The sequence below is a fragment of the Perca flavescens genome, chromosome 9, assembly GCF_004354835.1.
Source record: "Perca flavescens isolate YP-PL-M2 chromosome 9, PFLA_1.0, whole genome shotgun sequence".
NCBI lineage: Eukaryota > Metazoa > Chordata > Actinopteri > Perciformes > Percidae > Perca > Perca flavescens.
This window is the reverse complement of record NC_041339.1, coordinates 7673581-7688569: the sequence shown is the minus strand read 5'-3', so window position 1 is coordinate 7688569 and position 14989 is coordinate 7673581. Positions and strand designations below refer to the sequence as shown.

General features: G+C 40.7%; 1 protein-coding gene across 3 annotated transcripts in view; it reads left to right on the top strand.

Annotated features, from left to right (window-relative positions):
- naaladl2 (N-acetylated alpha-linked acidic dipeptidase like 2) overlaps positions 1–14989 on the top strand; it is a 253431-nt gene that overhangs the window by 193402 nt on the left and 45040 nt on the right. The gene's annotated exons all lie outside the window — the stretch shown is intronic.

Genomic DNA, 14989 nt, shown 5'->3' with positions numbered 1-14989 from the left:
TGCCGCTGCAAAATAGCCTCGGGAAAGAACTTGTTTTGGTGGTAGTAACGCGTAGGCTCAAAAACTGTTTGTTGTGCAACAGAAAACCCAGTTTGGACAGATAATCTAGCTAGCTGTCTGGATTAACCCTGCAGAGATCTGAGGAGCAGTTAACCATAGTCCTCATAAATCCACCAGATTTTAAAATTCGAACGGACATCTGGCCGAAAAGAGGTACATCCGGCCGAAAAGATGTACACCTGGCCAAATTTCCGGCGGCACCTGAACAATCCCGAAATTGGGGCGTCGTTGATATAGACTACCGCAGTTTTAAATATGTGTAGCAAGGCTTGTATTAACAGTTATTCAAGCTAAAGCCACTTTTGTCAAAAACAGAAATATCCCAGTAAAAATCAGTTCAGTCTGTGTTGCTTTCAGCCCATCCACTCAGTCAGTGCGGGACACTGGTCGGTAATTGTTTTGAAACTCAACAATTCACAGTTCAAGTTGGGGGGCTGCTAGTAGAATGTTACCTCCTTGTTACCTCCCACAGAGATTCTAGGAACATTTTCTTGAAACAACAAGGGACTGTCTACCCTGCCTACTTTTCTGTAGCAAATCTAATTACCCATTTTGCTATAAACACGCTTGGACCTTGAACTGTGAGTGAAGCTGCTCTCTGGCACAGGAGTGTGGATTGCTCCTGGCCTACAGGCAGTAGACGTCTCATTGTCACAACAGCAGCGTAGCCGGCAGCTGAACCGCAGTTCACCTCCAGCCCACAGCATCTTTTATTCCCTCTGTTCCAAGGCTCTGAGCTGACTTCATACCTGCTGCGATCACAGTGGGTTTGAGTTGGAGAAAAAGCACAGATCTCTTTGTCCCCTTTGCTGTCTGGTGGTGTGGACCCAGCCGCTGGAACCACACTATTATAAAATCTGATGCTGGAAAAATGACAAATAATCACCTGCAAGTGCATGTGCTTCTTTAGTCAGTTCTTTAGTCTGCGTGCTGTATCTGACCAACTGCCTTAAGTTGTCTACTCACTTTAATGTTGACTAATGGTGTGTGTCCATTGTCAGCGTCATTTCCCCGCTTCCCATTCATTTCTATGGGAGCAGCTGTGCAATGCATTCTGGTAGCGTCGCGGGGACTTTTGAGAGTCGCCCGCTCCTCATTTGCATAAAGTTGAATTCAGCCAACTTTATCCAAATGAGGAGCGGCCGGCTCGGCTCGCTGCCTCTCAAAAGCTGACGGAAATCTGTTGTCGATCTGAAATGAAGACAGATTCAGCATCTGCATGGCCTATTTCTCGCTTAAAAAGTTTTCAGAAACACGTTTTGGTGAACTATTTTCTTACAAAAATAAGATATCGTATTCCGAACGAGCCGCCGTTATGGTCGGTTTCGAAATTCGGGAGCAGCCAGCCCCACGTCACACGTTTGTCCAATCAGCTGCAGCCATGGCGGTTGTAGGAGGATGTAGACTGTTTTCTTTGCTTGTCAGTGGTCAGTGAAGAGAAACTGGTGGCAAGCCCACTAGCGTGCAGTGCTGGGAAGCGGTGCGATCTCATCTGTGAAAACAACGCGTATATGGACACCCACCAGAAGGCCAGAAACACACCACACGCTGAAGCGCCATGAATAGCCGCTGAGCTATTTTCATTTTGGCGCCCATGTTATCCAATCTGTCCAGCCACACCGGCTGCAGCAGGGAGGAGATGTTCTGTAGAGTGGAAGGAGAGGATCGCATTTTTTTTTATTTAAATTTTTTTAGATTTTTTTTGGGGCATTTTACGCCTTTAATTGACACAGGACAGCTGAAGACATGAAAGGGCAGAGAGAGGGGGGAATGACACGCAGCAAAGGGCCACAGGTCAGAGTCGAACCCCGGGCCCGCTGCGTCGAGGAGTAAACCTCTACATATGGGCGCCCGCTCTACCAACTGAGCTATCTCGGCGCCCGAGGATTACATTTTGACCGGCGCGGAGACCTGTGCGTCTTGTATGAACAGCGAGGCGTGCGATTGGGCACGAATCTACGCTTCACGGCTATTCGCGGTGCTTCAGTGTGCAGTGTGTTCCCAGCGTAAGGATACACCAGAGCACTGAATTAAGTGCGTTTGAGAAACAGCTCCATCGTTCATAATAAGCTGGATTGATTAACAAATAAAACACAGCCATTAATAATACACCTCAGTGTTTTTCTCATGTACAGCCACCGGCTGTTGTGAAACTTTATATTGCTGTAACTTTAAGGTGTAACCTTTTTTTCTTTTGTAACTTTTTTTCTAACTACTCGCACGTACACACATAAATCCACACATCCTCATTTTATCTATATTCTTTATGCCTTTGTTGTTTTATGTAGCCTTGCATCCATGTGTGGATGCATGCTTCACACAATGGTCACAGCTATTAGGAATTAGCGCTTGTTTTCCTCTAGTTTTACAGTTGTTTCTTTTGAGAAGGTTGTGTATGGAAAAAAGTATTTTTGGTCCCCAAGTGTGTCACCGAAATCCCGGCACAGCTCAGCGCTGTTCCAGGGGGGCTTGGACTTACTCTGTCAGGTTGCCTAAAGATGATGTCATTACAAGTCACCCTAGAGAATCTTAGAAATGTAGGAAAATTCAGCATGCCAATATATCTCTAAAATCTTAACCATGAAAACAAATTGCATCTCAAACATCATAATGGATTGGAAAATGAAATGATAGGATAATGATTGTCTTTAAACACAATTAATCACACTTGCATTTTCCACTTTAGGCTCCTCTGTCTCTGGTTGTTGCTTCTGATGAGTGGTTGTGTCAAAACAATTCGAGGAAAATTCATACGGATTGACAGCTGTTGAAAGGTTCTATACTATAATTACACCATGTGCTTATTTTTCCTTCTTTGTAACCGTTGAAATAGCTTCACATAGACTGACATCCTGTAACCAGTTGGCAGGACAGATTGAATGAACACAACACAGGATCAATTGTATAGACCTTTTTAAATAGAATTCCATTGCTTGGCAACAGTCTGAGTCCTTATCTTCCTGTCAGCCATTCATATTTTAGAAAGATATAGACAGAATCACAGTGATACAAAAATCACTTCCGGGTAGACAAATGACAGTTGAGTGTAACCGTTATGATTGACTCTTAGTTTTGGGGGGTGTCACTCTTTAGTTTGTGGCCCAACAGGTAAATTAGGTCTCCAACTTAATGTTAGCCAAATTAGGTGACGTTTCATTTCCGGGATTGTTCAGGAGCCCCCAGAAATTCCGCCGGATGACTCTAATTTTCGGCCTGATGTCCGTTACCTTCCGCTTTCTTTGTGTTGCCATTCAAAACTCCAGTGGATTTATGAGGACTAGGGTTGGGCATTGAGAACCGATTCCTAATCGTTTCAAAAATTACGATTCCATCGGAAGCAGCCAGGTGCTTGTTGTGTTGCAGCCATGGAGCACAGTAAGCTGCGCTCTAGTGTGGCTTTATTTTACGATGAAAAAGCTGTAAAACTGCAAACCACCATTGAATCAAAATAAAACTTTCCTCTTATTTGTGAAAGTAGGCATGTGACCCGTTTCAACTCCACCCCTCAAAGAATCGGAATCGAGAATCGATAAGAACCGGAATCAAAAGGAAGAATCGGAATTGGAATCAGAATCGTTAGAATCCAAACGATGTCTAATGAGGACTATGGTTAAATGCTCCTCAGATCTCTGCAGGGTAAAGAGACAGCTAGCTATACTATCTGTCCAGTCTGAGTTGTCTGTTGTACAACTAAAACAATTTTTTAACGAACATACGTGCCACCAAAACAAGTTCCTTCCCGAGGTTATTTTGCAGAGGCACCGTTGCTCCGTCCAAATTGTTAAAATATGAATGCATCAAACATGCAATTTAGATTTATTATCATCCAGCTGCCCCCCTGTTTGAGTTCATGCAAGTTTAGCTGCAGTAGCTTTTCATGCAGGGTATGAGGGGGGGATATGATATGGCTTCAGGTAACCTCAATCAGTGATGACAGTAGGAGCAGACATTTACTGTACCTATGTGAACTGTTACCACTTTAGAAGCTATACATATGTACTGTAATGTTTGTTCATTGTTTTGAGCACAACTTGAAAATGAAAACTGAACTACCACTCCTACTGTACTTTACCATGCTGCATCTATTCATGTGCTGTCGTTTCATAACTTAACTACATAAACCATAAATTATTCATGAGGCCTTATTTGGCCCAGAGAACTGGGCGTCCTGAATCAGAGGAGAATCTCTCCATCTCTCCAAGGGCCTCGGGGGGGAAAACAGCCAGGCAGGCGAATGAGATAGCAGACTCGGGACGGAATTACCACTTCACTGCGAGAGAAAGGGAAAATGATCTCCGTCACCTGCTCTGCCTGTTCCATCCACCCGTCTGACCATCATGATTTCGTTTTTCTCACCTGCTTCATCTGTGTACATGTGCCTGTGGGGATGTGTGTTGATGTGTGTGTTTGAAGTGCTGCACTGCCCTGAAGTTAACGCTGCTACTCTGGATGTCTACATGCATGTATTTATGTAGACCGGCGCTGCAAATGATGCTACCAATCTGGAGAGGACAGGAGTTGGCTGAGAGGCTCTGTCAGTTGTGCGTCACTAAGAATACATGATAGCTTCCCAGTGTGTTTGGGGGACAGAGAGAGAGAGAGAGAGCAAAGCTAAGCATGTCACAGGAGAGCCCTCTGCTGTCTGAAGTCCTAACCACTCAACATGCCCTTGATTCAGTCCATTTTTCAGGCTTCTCCACTTTTGTCAAAATTAAAAGAAAATATGAATATATCTGAATAATTCTCATATTTGTGTAGTATCAAAGAAGTGGTAGTAGTATATTATTTCACTAAAGGTCTTTCCTTCATCTTTTCTTCCCACATAGAACATTATCACAATATTAGATACAAGTGTCCCCCTTCTCTTTCATTCTGTCCCCTCTCAAATATACCATTTCATAATATATATGACATGGATATGTATTATGACAATCAAAACAGAATGAATATGTGTATTTGTCCATATGGAAACATGAATCCAAGTATTGTTAGAGGTTAAGTGGCATTTTTGAGTCACTGTATATTCCTGATATGAAATTGTTGTATGTAGTATTGCAACTGAATTGGGATGTTGATTGCCTGTATGAGTGTCAAATGCTGCACAAGTGACACGTGTTGATTGAAAGATAGTCCCACTAATAAATGACGATATTCCCACACCTGGGGACACAGAATGGGAGGGGCGAGATGTATTTATGCCTGGTTGTGTTTGTCGTTTGAAAGACTCTTGGTGAAGGTCCGGAGGGACCGAAACGTTAGTTTTTTTTTTGTAAATAACCGGGGATGCTATAGCAAGAGCAGAGTGCGGGATTTGTTCCTTTGTTTCCAACCCCTTGAATATACAAAATGACTGTATATTTGGCTACAGAGGCTCAGGACTGTAAGGAAAAGGAAAAATGTGTGGACAGATAGCCCTTCACCAATGCAGGAACATTTTCATGAGCGTTTTACCTTTCCTTGTGTTTCTGGCCCTTTTAGTCTCCTTTTCCACGTCTGCATGTGCCACACTAAATACAAAAATGTACCTCTGTTGTTTCGGCATTTTGTAAGAAATGTGTCTTACTTTTTGTATTTTCAGATAAAGATATTATTGATATGAGACCATGATTACATGTATGGAGTACAAACATACAGTACCATGCAATCTTTGAAAAACATTCTTACAGTACTAACTGACATGCAACAAAAATAGTTAAACAGAAGTTAAAGATTCTTGGATAGATCATTTACATTTAACTTCTTAGCTTCTCTGACCGTAAAAATTAAATTGATTTCAACATAGATTGGTAGGTGAAATTTTACTCTGGCATCTACTTTTTCCAATCATTCACTAAGCTTGTCTCACAGACTTTTGTAATACAAAATTACAAAACGTCTGATTCCTATAGACCAAATTTCTGTTGTCATTTTCAGCAGCAATTGTAACAATTAAAGATATATGGTACATGTAGGTTAGACCTATCTGTCATCTCTGCTTGTGCTGTATTGTGTTGCTTTGGTAGCAACATAAATGTAAATGGACTGTATTTATATAGTGCTTTTCTAGTCTTAAAGACCACTCAAAGCACTTTTGAGCAGTCAGACTTCAGTGTCATGCCCAAGGACACTTCAACATGGGACTGCAGGGCCAGGGTTTGAACCCCCAACCTTCTGAATGGCAAGCAAACACTCTACCACTGAGACATGGCCACATAAATATTGCAGGCTGCCATTCTTCATTCATTACATAACTAATTTGCCTAACCTTTACAGTTCTTCAGATGGGTTAAAGTGCAAACAGGAATGCACAAAAGGGACTTTGAGTTCCTGGAACATTTGGGTTGAAAAAGGGCAAGATAGTCAATAGCTCAACAAAACCCTAGAGTTTGTGATGAATATGAAAGACAAGGAGAATACTGAGTTAGATTATAATAGTGTTGCAAATGTTTTCCATACTTACTGTGTAAGAATTGGTATTTTTTTAGATTTGGTCCTCTTAAAGTTTGAGTGCAATACACTTATACATGATCAAAAACTAGCGAGTCACAAACTCTGCTAACACAGCAGAAAATGCAACAACACAAGACGTTTCATTTTTGGGATTGTTGCCGCCGGAATTCCGACAGAATTTCGTCCGGATGTCCATTACCTTCCACTTTCTTTGTGTTGCCATTGAAAACTCCGGTGGATTTATGAGGACTATGGTTAACTGCTCCTCAGATCTCTGCAGGGTAAATCCAGACAGCTAGCTAGACTATCTGTCCAATCTGAGTTTTCTGTTGCACGACTAAAACAACATTTGAACGTACAGATGTTCCACCAAAACAAGTTTCTTCCCGAGGCTATTTTACAGAGGTACCGTTGCTATGACTTGCACTTAGCACCGCCCAAGATGATTGTGATTTGGTTTGGTTTAAAGAAATGCCAATAAACTAGTGTTTTTCTCCCATCCAGGAATGTTGTGTGGATTAGCCAGACCTTCCTCCGCAGCGCTGTGGAGGAAGGTCTGGGAATACGAGACTACAAGCCAGCTAACATTACTTAATAGTCCAACAGCAAGATGGCCAGCTCGGCATTGGTCTTGCAGCCTTTTTATTTCTTGGAGCTCTTGACACCAACTAAAAGCCAGACTGAGATCTACTCCTTTCCAGCGGTCACTCTTTCCTTTTCTCTTCTTAGCTTCCTCCGTCAACTCCTGATTGATCTCTTCGCATCTGCCATGTCTGCAGAGGCTAGCTGACGGCAGCTAACGTTAGCAGCAGTTAGCGGTTAGCCTTACTTTAGCAAAAACTAATGCTGACCTACACCAAACAACTTTTGAAGCGATTCCACTGTTGCAGACTAATTTCCAATATCGGAATGAAATCCTGAGAGTCTTGCTAGATTTGGGCGTTCTCCCATCGTCTCAATAGTTTGGTGTAAGGTGGTCATAGAATTCAGTCTGAATCAGCTTTATTGGCCAGGTTTGCACAAACAAACAAGGAATTTGACTCTGGTTAATCTTCCAACAATAAAAAAAAAATCAAACGTGTTTGATATTATCGTAGGTTTCAAGTCTTGGTATTGAAGTTAAATCATGTGAACATTGTCAACAACCAATGGGTGCGCTCCCTCCAGCACCAAACAGTAAGCAGCAAGCGTCTAGAGCCAATGTTGTTTATGGTTGCCCTTAAGTTACCAGCTAATGCTAGCGGTAGTTAGCTAGCTTGGTTACATTTTTTAAAACAAATCTAGTTGTAGTCTTGCAATTTGTGACCCTGCAAGATCCCTATTCTTTACATATTATGACAGTCCTTAATGTTAGATGTGAGATGATTGTCTTTAGATGTGAGATTGTGTCAGACTTTTTAAAGTCTGTTTACAGTCTTCTAGTGTATGGTAGGCATAAAGCTTTCTGTTGATCAGGAAACTCTGAGGCTGAGCAACCGGAGGACATCGGAGGGAAAACCAGAGGAAATTTTCCCATGAAATATGATCCAGTTTTACCAAAGTCAGTGGTGGTGAGTGACAGTGCCTTAAAGTGTTACGCACTTCTCCCGGAAGATTTTACCCATGAACAAAAGTTACATAGTGCGAGAACAGGCGATCAGGCCGCAGAGTGGGAATGACAGAGGCACCATTCTCCCTATTACAAGACAGTGTAGCATTAAATTGATTTTGAAGCTTTTATTATATTATAAAATAAATATGCAATGTTTCTTTAACTTGCAATCAAATTTAGATGATGGTTAGGGATGTCCAAGGACAAAATTTCACTATATACTATCTTCCAAGACGGAAAGCTACAGTCCCCGAAAGTAAAAAACAAAAACAAAATGTACACCTTATTTTAGGTCAGTGAATGAAATAACTGTTGGCTTCTATTTATACATGTTGAATGATTTAGAATTTTGCTTTTTGAAATGTAACTGAATTAAGGAAATAAAGTACCAAGTCATCACATGGTTTTCACACATACTGCAGTTGATATAACCTTGGGCTAACCTGATCATATGGAATCACAGCATCCACACTCGACTCCAACACAATCACCGTGTTGAAGACAAAGATCATTTGGGCATAGGTCAACTGAGTGGGAGGTATTTTTTTATCATGTCAACATATAAAAAATGTATGTAACAATGTTCCAGTCCAACAAATATAACATTTCAGGAACATTAATATAGCAGTAAACAAATATTTGCTATGCAACGACATAGTGGAGTACTGGCATCCTGAGCAGAGAATTTGTCACACTCCCTCAGTGTGTGTTGTAATCTGAGCTTCTTTGTTCCTCCACATGCGCATGTTTGTGCATGTGAGGGTTTTGTGCGAGGTAAATCCCAGACCATTTTTTTTAATGACTATCGAGTACAGCCCCTTTAAAGGTCTAAGAGCCTGTAAATTGCAGCTATTTCAAGATTCCCCTTAAGGGAGACACATCTCGACACTGGTGGTGGTTATGTGGACAAGACACGCACATAGCTATACATAAATTTTACAAATAATGTTATAATAATAATAATAATAATAGACATAGTCATTTAGCTGGTTTGATCAGTGGCTGCCAGTGTTACATAACCTAGTGAATCCGTTGGATAGCTATTGAGAGGTGAATCTGCTGTGGCCTGCTTGGAACTGAGGTCAGTAAGGCCTTCTCTGCTGGCCAAGAAATTGTCAGAATCAAATAATGTATATTTTCTAATTATATATATACAGATATCATTTTTTTATTAATTTCATATGTATTTTACAAAGTCTGTTCATATGTATTTTACAAAGTCTGTTCTCACGAATCTATTACTGTAATTTCATTGCTAGTGTCTCCCTCAGTTGTGGTGCTTCCAGTGTATCTCATAAATTAGAGCTTTTAAGGCCTTTAGAATTCCAAGTGAATCCCTCTGCTGTTTAAGCAAATAGGGACAATGTTGTCAATTGTCATATCTTATATCATATTTAGCCAATCAAATTTCGAGTTTGCCCTGTTGGGCATATTCTTTGACAATTTCGGGCCAATTAGCCAACTGAAGCATAACTAGCTAGCATCACATAACCGTAGCAGTAACGTTAGTTCAAGTTCATTTAGAGTTTTAGATGTAAAGTTAATAAAAGAAAGAAGGATAGAATTGTCCTCAAATGATAAGCAGCTTTGGTAAGTTTAATGGATTTTTCTGCATTGTAGTGAAATGATTTTACTAGCTATTACTGCTTGCTTTAGATTGTTGCTGCTGGTGTGAATGATGAGCAGTTTCAGTGGCCGCTGTGTCTTTGTGTTTGCGTGGTGGTATGTGTGTTGAGCCCCAGCAGCTTGGCTGGAATTTGCAAGAGTGTCTGGGGAAGCCTGTTGATTCCTATTGTGTTATTTGTGTTTTTGATTGCTTTGTATGAGTAAATGTGACTGGCCATTGTGGGTTTCTTTTTGTTTCTTTGGTAATTACATTAATTTGGATTATATGTGATGCAGCATCATGTCATACTGCATGAAAGTAATGGCTTCAGTCACAGTGTATTCATGTCTCTGCAATAGTGTATTAAAACTCTCTAAGTGTTGAGCCTTGTGTTAAATCACTTTATTCCACACGATAATGCCCAAGTGTCATGGTGAGGTTATTCAAAGGTGGGTGCTGTGGTACAGAAGGCCCAGGTGTAAAATAATATTTGGTTTCTGACTTGAGCTTACACTAAAACTTAGTACACATATTCTGTATCTACTAAGTAATTGATTTGTTCTTTATTGTTGTATAATGGGCAGCATGCTTTACAAGTTTATAAAAATCAAACTTGACACACTAAAGTGACACACATATATCAATGAAATACTGCTTTTTTTACGCAATTGCATAATATTGGCCAACCCACTGTGTACAGTAGAGCTGTTCCAGAGCTTGGGGCGGGGGGGTCACGGTACGGTGGGTCTTGATGTTTGACCCAGGGTCGGTCAATAAGCTCGGTTATGACATTTCACCCTTGACCAGATGAATATGTGCATACAATAAAAGATTCCTCTCCTTTCCTTCCTCTAGTTCAAAGAGATAGAGACTACAGCTGAATGATGTTAATCCCTGAGATGCCACTGAGACAGATGGTACTAAAAGGTCAGCTCAGGAAAGGGGATGAGGGGAGGGAAGGTCATAACAGGAGAGGAGGAGAAGAAAAGAGGAAACATTAGAAACGATGCTCAGGCTAGTTTGTTCTACCTTCCACTCCAACTGTCATCTTTCTTTAGTTTGGATTGTCTTTTCCTTTCTGTTATGTCACAGCCTCTTTTCTACCTTTCTTCCTCCATCAATATCTCTCGCCAACTCTCCCCCTCCCCTCTCACTGCCTCTCTCTCTTTCTCTCCTTCTGACTCCTCTGCCTTGGAAAGAGACGATCCAGAAATAAGGCCATAAATAAGAAATCAACGGCCTTTTCTGTCCCACCACATTACAGGCTTTTGATGTATGCTTTCTGCAGTAGTATTACTCACCAGCCTCAAATCAATGCTCTAATCTTTCCCCTGCCAGATTGATTTCAGTGGAAGTGACAACAGCGTGGAAAGGTGCAGAACAGATCTGTACACTGTAGGCCATTTTCAAAATACTAGCAAAGAAGTGTTATATAGGGACAGCTGCTTAGGTAGATTAAGTAAGATGCCAGATATCATATAGGCACAGAGGTGTGCAAGCATAATATATCTTTCCAGTTTGGGTCTTTAATCCTCAACTGGTCCATCCTCATGGCCAAACAGTTTACTATCACAGAACCATACTTTAAATTCTGATCAAGGTCCCAAATTTTGAGTTCTAAACCATAAGAAAGATGATTTAAAAAGGTTACTAGTGTTTATTATGTGTCTCAGGAGGTAGAGCGGTCGTCTACCAATCGGAACGTCGGTGGTTCAATCCCTGGACCCTGCAGTCTACATGTTGAAATGTCCTTGGGCAAGATACAGAACCCTAAATTCACAAATTGCTGTGAATGTTTACATGATGAGCAGCTTGTATGGTAGCCTTGTTGTTGTGAATGGTGCCTGTAGCGGAAAAAAAGGAACTACGAGAAGAAAGTGGAACTACAATTTAAGGATGTGTACAATTCCTTGCATGCTGTGAAAGATTACAAGCCCACACCCTACTTCTCAAGTGCTGATGGGCCTCTAGCAAGTGAGTTAAACACATTTTATGCTCACTTTGAGGCAGTCGGCAGCCAACAAGCAAAAGCAGCTGATGCAGAGGTTAATGGATGGGTGCAACTCTCACATCCATCTCCCTTTCTGAGCATGACGTCAGGGGGGCTGTCAAACAAGTGAACACCAAAAAAGCAGTAGGACCTGATAGCATCAGGAGCCAAACCTGGAAAGTAACCATTTCGGTACTAGGATTAGGCATTGACAACCGGTTCCAACTTGGAATAGTTTCATAATTATTAGTGGGGTAACTTACGAGATACAAACGTGGGTCCATTAGCCCCTGCGCTAAGCTATTCAGCTAATAACGCTACTCTACGATAACTCTCCCAATGTTCGACCCAGGTGAAAAAAGCTTTTTTTTGGGGTGTTTGGCTCGAGGTCATGGTGTAAAGGACCCTAGGGGGAAATTACTCCAAACCATCACTTTAAGCAATTTCATTATTTGTTAATATAAAAATATTGATTAGGGCAGCTTTATAAAACTAAAGAGTACAATCCAATCCAAATACAGAGTAAATCTGATTCTGAATCTGATAAATTCATAGATTTGTCCTCAACCAAGGAAACCAGGAAAAAATGCTTTTGTGTCACAATTCAGCAGCTATGAGCCAACATTGCTACACATTGGCACTGTTGTTGGACCTGATAAGCACCAAACCAGAATTACTTGTCCCTTGGCCTCTCTATACAGACCACTCCATACTTCCAAACACACTGTGAAGAGGAAAAACTGGAAGATTAGAAATCAGTTAGAAATCTTCATGAAAGGGGAAAATACATTAGATCACATAATAGACGTGAGGGCTGCTGGTGTAAGGCAGAGGCCCCCTGTCATCTCCACCATGGCTTCAATTATTTACAGTAATTACACCAAGATATTACAAATTTATCTGGAAATGATATATTTATGTTTGCAAGCTACATCTGTGAAGGCCTGAGTGAGTGCTGTGTCTGTTTCCCTAACCCGACCCTGTAGTGAGGCTACTGGCAGTCTGCCTTTCACTCTCAGTCTTGGTCAGGCTGACCTCCAACACTTTCTACCTGAGGGCCTCGAATGTGTGTGTGTATGTGTGCGTGATGTGTGCCGCTGAGTGGATGAACTGGGTACTAAGGTTATCATCCAAGAGTCTGCTCAACTGGAGACAGACTTGAGGCTCGCTGGCCAGGAATGAATCAGGTCAACTGGAACACACACACAAACACACAAACAGACGTATTGCACAACTGACCTTTACTTTCTCTTCCGTTCTTCGGTTATAGAGCAAAAGGCCCTACTGTGTTTTTTTTTTGTTTTTTTTAAGGAAGGCAAGTTTTAGACACAAGAGGAATTCATTGTTCTTTACATAATGCATAAAATATATTAAATACTATAAACAAAATATAGCATAAGATATAAGAGACCCAAATTTAAAGTTTAACAATGTTTTTGTGTAAGAAATAATGGTAGGAAGAGGATAAAGCAGTTGGACATAATGTGTTTGTGGAAACTGCTACTAAGCTTCAAGCTTTTGACATTGGGCATTTCTGACTTGGCGTTTCCCATGGCAGTGGTTTACTGACGTCTGATAGCTGTCGTTGGTTAGCAACAGGACCAACTCTTTTTTCTTTAATTGCTGGACTATGGCAAGTTAATTAGGTCTCTGTTGCAGAGAATAAACATCCCACTAAATCATTCCCTGGCTGTTGGAACTGAAGTAAGATATTATTTATTGATTAACATTACAGTATAGCTATTGTCAGTGGTACCAAGGGACACTAATGGACTGCAATGCTGTCACTTTATAGCATGCTGTAGCACCCTCTTTGTCTCCTTGTTTCCTGTCTGCCTCTCTACTATCATCTGTCCAATAAAGACAAAAAATGAAATGAATGAAACAAACAAAAATTTGATTAAAGATAAACATTACAACAAAACAGAAATTAATACGAGAGAAAATACAGAGGATAGAAGTACAAAAGAAGAAGCTCTATCTTGTAGCACGCTGAATCTTTGTAATGTGGAAATGAATGGAGCTCAGGGTAAATCATGCATGTTATGTCCTTGGCTGATAAAGGTTATTCCAATTATAGTGTGGCACTGAGAAATACGATTTTCTTGCAGTACAGCGAGGGGTGTATTTCCTGTGAGATTGATACAGTCTAGGTGTGGAACAGGGGGATCAATACATCAATAATCCCAGCAGAGTAGTTGGTTAGAACAGCGAGCTGCAGCGATTTTATACTCAAATAAAAATCCAAAGCTGAAGCTACGCCAAGTCCTCTACCTGCTAAGAGAGTGGCCACATCAGCGGCACTGTTTGCATCAAGATGACAGACACTTCACTGTGAGAGCAGAGCCAGACAGACACTCTGTGATTTGGACTATGCATCTCAGTATGGGGTGCCAGCACAAGCAAGGAAATCCATAAATGTTTGCTCACACTGCAGCCAAATGTGTCCCAGTTATTTATTTTTTCCCTAACATGACAGCTGTTGTCGAATCAGTATGAAAAGCAAAATGTTACATGGACACTCAGATTTCCAATTCAAAATCTGGAACACAATGGTGTGTGTTTCATAGTCAAATCCGAGGCCTACGACAGCGTTCAAAACACAGCATGAATTGATTGATTGAATTGCTGCTTCTTCCTAATTACCAATCAGAATCTAAATGCACATAACTGACAGGTGTTGAAAACACACAGCAGAAGTGTAAGCATATAAATGGACATGGTGTCTTTTATTATTGTTACTGTGGTAAACATGCACACATTTGTCTAGAAAGGTTTTTTAATTGCTTTGCAAAAGATCAAAACATGACAAAAAAAGTCAAAGAAGAGCAGACTCAAGCAGCAATAAAAGCAATTAAGAAAAAGCAGATGTAAAAGCGTTTGATTGTTGTCTAAAAAGCACACAAATCAAATACAAAAATGTATTTTTCTGTTGAGTTTTTCTGTTGAAGAGGGTTTTCAGTAAAGGGGTAAAAGTCTAACTTAATCAATCAGTTCAATAGTGATGACTTTTAATTTGACAAAATTAAAGTAATTATCAAGAGGCTCAAAGTAAAATGTTGGTGCATCTAACCCATTAATACCATTTCTTAAGTTTTATACATACTGCCCCTGGTCTACTTACTAGCCTTTTCCTGGAGCTATAACAACTGAGTTTGAGTCATTATTGACATTTTAGGGAAAAGATTATTTTGAGATTAAGAGGTCTAGAAGGAACTTTTATACTCAACTCTTACCTTTTGGTTTTGGAGCCTGGATATACAGCTTTAGGAATATGCTGATGTTGTGTGACAAGTTAATTTATATGCATGCA